Below are 4,193 nucleotides of genomic sequence, written 5' to 3' on the forward strand. Positions count from 1 at the left end.
TGTGTTGGGTTTTTGTTTCTCGGTTTAGAAACCTAGTTATTTATGTTTTGTGTGGTATCCCTTGGTTCTTTTGAGATAGAGTGAGTTGAATCCATTACCGCTGTGTTTCAAAACCATTTCATAAACCTTATCTCCTAAGTCGCCTGCTCCCCCCCCCCCACTAGCTACTCGATTCTACCTATCGTAGGGTAATGTGAATATAATAAAGTGTTAGATTTTATATATGTGATATACATACGATAAGTTTATGGTGTTAGTTGTCGGCGCCATCCATGTATATATTTTGGGAGGGGAAGGAGAGGAAAGGAAATGAATTTTTTTCAAGCTAAGATTGACTCCTCCTCTTACCAAACAAAACTGATGGATGATAATTTGAGCAAGGCGATCGATATCTGCGTGTCTGGATATCACAACCGGCCGGGTCTCCCCTTGTTCCAAATCGGCAACCTTCACGCCAGAATAAAGAAAACCAGGTCTCATCACCAATTTCAGAATTGCCCCAATCTCAAACACCTCCAGGAAAATCTACTTTACTGAGTGTAGAAGGGGAAAACCATGACATCCCTTGTCACGAATCTAGTCGCGAAAATGTGACACGCAAGGTCCTAAGTTACGTGCCACCTCCAGAAAACGTTGTAACTCCCACGCCGTCGGGGATTTACATCCCTTTCTAGGTCAATACATAGGTAACACACGACGATCTTGTCGACATTTTGCCTGCTTATTAACGATAGGTTGTGTGCCTACCCATTCAGCCAATTATCATGTGAGATATATGTAAGGTCTACTCGAAATGCCAAATTTGGGATGAGGACTGTCTGTATTTTAATATTTGGTTCCAGTATTTATTTTATGAGGTTACTAGCATCCTCGTGTATTAGGTATGGGTAACTTCTACTGAATACCTATCCTCTCAGGTAAGGTATAAACGGATAATTGGTTTGATTTTTTGCATTTAATTTAAAGAGGCTGCCTACCTCTCGAAAGATACCTGTTGAGAAAAGTTGTTCGGTTGGTAGTTTTATTTCGGAGATTACCATCTCCCTCTTTCGACTTTAGATTTGTTTTTGTGCATCCCAATTCGTAACTTAGAAAGTCAAATAATAGATGAAAAGTATTAAATTAGAAAGTCAAATAACAGAAGAAAAGTTTTCATTTCGTTCCGTCTGGTTGCATCCGATCGCTTTCAATTTGGGACGGCATACGCTAGCAAAACTTCCCCTTTGACTGACTGTACTCCGCGCCTCTCGGCCTATATATGAAAAGGTCGTTGACTCGTCCCTCGCTCACAGCTGATTGACGGTTCGCCTAGCACATCCCTGTTAATGATAACATTATTTGGGCGGCAGGTGTCGTAAACTTAGTTCCTGTACCTCGGTTGTATCCGTCTTTTAAAAAGGTCCTCTGAAATTTAATAAATAATATAAAAAAACTCACCCAGTTAGGCACCTCTCATTCTCAGCGTGAAGCTTACCTGGTTACACTATATAGCTAAATCACTTTAATTTTCGACCTCCTCCCTACGCTTATAAAAGGGTAATTAAATATTCCTGTAAATAAAATTGTACCTCCCTAATCTGTTAGGATTCGAACCCACAGTTAATAATCTATTTGATTCTCTGGTTTTCGGTCTCCGTGGATAGAATGCCATCTCGCCAAATCAATAACTTAGCCCGATTAAACACTTCCTGCCTTTAAGTACATTCACTCTATTTTAAAAACGCAATCATTATTTTTATTATTTTCATGTTTTTAAGACAAGCAATCTAGTTCGAACTGTATACGAAATCACGTTTAAATCAACACAACTTTATAACACAATCGCGATTGCACAACACCTGGCGCCCCTGAGGTGGGTTTTTACAAAACGGCGCTCTACAAATTATCCAATTATTATTATTGTCATTATTATTAATTGTTTTCCCACTGAGTCGAACCACTTTCACTTCACACAAACGCCGGATCAATAATCTTTCACTTTAATTCAATATTCCGCAATACTCTCTAATACCACTTGAATTCAATAATTAACTGTAATTTCAAACAACACTTCTGATTTGTATCCCTTTCTCGGGGCTGTCAATGCACCCAAGTTCAAAACTCGACTGTCGCTCCGGTCTCTCCTTTCCCGTGGGAATCTGTTTACTCCAGGCCTGTCTGTCCATAAATCTTCCGTCGTTGTCTAAACAAAAAAATTTTTTGAGCACGTTCGTTTATTATTTATCGTATGTATTTTATTTATTATTCAAAACATCACAAAGCTTAGCAGCTTTCCTGGAAAACGCAAAAACTACCAGGATGCCAACAGAACGTAAAGGTTAAACATTGCCCTGTTTTTAAGCCCAATCCTCTTCTGCGCGTACAAACAGTTCCAGGCCTGCGGGGGCTGCTCTTATTTCGTTCTCCTGTGTCCTTGTGAGTCGAATTACCTTCAAATAATTAACGAAACTCCAGCGATCTGACGAAATGAATACTAATGACGCCTGGCGGGGTATTTGATACGGGAAGTATTCCTCCTCACTACTGCTGCGCTCCCGTGATGAAAGCGCGATGGGACTTTCAAAGTTTCGTTGGCTCAAATTAGTATAGAACAAGAAACTGCGTGTGCCTTTTGTCAAAACTTACACTTTAATTGAATTTAGAGAATAAGAAATACCTAAGTAGGAACTATCAAATAATGTTTTAAAATATGTAACGTTATTGTTTAAGATTTAATATGTTTTTTAATAAACACGCCAAACGCACAATATATGTACTCGGTTGACATTTGTCACATGATAACGGATGGCTTCTACGACTCTGCCGGCCTCTGTGTTTCCTCCCTCCTACAACATGGGTTTCTTCATAGACCATTTCACTCCTTCATCTCCTTAAAAAACCTTTCACACAGCATCTCCAAAGATGAGGGAAATTATTTTCCTCAGGACCTTTTATGTGGACTTAGCGTAGAACAAAAAAAAAATTAAAAATATATTAAAATATAAAGGACTTTAAAAAATCATTTCCCACAGGGGCCATGTCATCTTTTGAGATGCTTTATGAAGGGTATTTTTTGATGACCTGTTTTTATCATTTTTGTGGTTTGATCATTTTTCGGCCATTAAAAGTGTGTTGTTTCGTGTTAGTTATAATTATTTTATGAATAATAAAGCCCAATAAATAAAATTAAAATAATTTTACCTTACATTATATTGTATTTATTCTCATCGGGGTTAGGTAAAACATAATTTTATGATTTAGAGGACCTAATATTGAAATTCTCTTTTTCGGGGTTTCGGGGTTTCGTCATTAATTTTAACTATAAAATATTATATTTTTAACAAGAATTACGTATTCTTAAATTACAATGTTAATTATTTCAAGAAAATTAATAACAAAACTAATAAAGAAGTTCAAATAAGGCTGTAATAAATTAAAATATTTACATATTATAATACTTTATTTTGGGCGCGTTTATATATTACGGTTTATTTCACTTTCATGAAGTTAATAATATGTTCTTGTGCTGTATAATATATGATTGTATTTAATGAAAGGTTCCTTTGCAAAATTTAATTATTAATGTGGTCGCACATTGCATCCAAATCAATATTTGCGGTGGACTGTAATCAATATTTTCACTTTCAAATTGTTACAACTACTTGGGATAGCTGGTTAGCATTTAGTTTGAATTGGGACTGGTCTTCTGAAGCACGTCTTGTGAGAGTTCACAAACAGTTCTCCAACTCGTCGTGGAAGGAGATTTTAAATAATAGGTTATTTAATTATTATTTTTTTGATAAATTAATGTTTTTAAGACAAGATTTTATCTATGCATAGCACAAAGGATAACAATTATTTTTATTTTTATAAGCAATAATTGTTCGCCTGAAACACTCATCCACATTGAAAAAATCTCCTGATAAAAAATACATGACGCCAACGGGACTCGAACCCGTGTCCATTCGATTTCTGGTCGAAAGCTCTGACCACTGAGCTATGGAGGCTTATCTCTTACCCGCGAAATTATTCAATATATGCTAGTGTTTCATTCAAAAATTACTGCTTGTTACATTTTTTTCACCTGAGAACAACCAACTTTATTTTATATGAGAAAGGCATTGTAAGTGCTAACTCTCTCACTAGATGGCGTTGAGACAAATTGTCTACATTTTTAGGTGAAATACTTGAACTTGTCAAATATTAATTATTAT

General features: G+C 36.2%; 1 non-coding gene across 1 annotated transcript; it reads right to left on the reverse strand.

The window, feature by feature from the left end:
* Nucleotides 1-3,913: 3,913 nt before the first annotated feature.
* Nucleotides 3,914-3,986, reverse strand: TRNAS-AGA (transfer RNA serine (anticodon AGA)). The gene has a single exon. It is a non-coding gene; the product is annotated as a tRNA-Ser (tRNA).
* Between the last annotated feature and the right edge of the window lie 207 nt (nt 3,987-4,193).

The sequence above is a fragment of the Hesperophylax consimilis genome, chromosome 12 (assembly GCF_061612785.1).
Source record: "Hesperophylax consimilis isolate HC1 chromosome 12, BYU_Hcon_1.0, whole genome shotgun sequence".
Classification (NCBI taxonomy): Eukaryota; Metazoa; Arthropoda; class Insecta; order Trichoptera; family Limnephilidae; genus Hesperophylax; species Hesperophylax consimilis.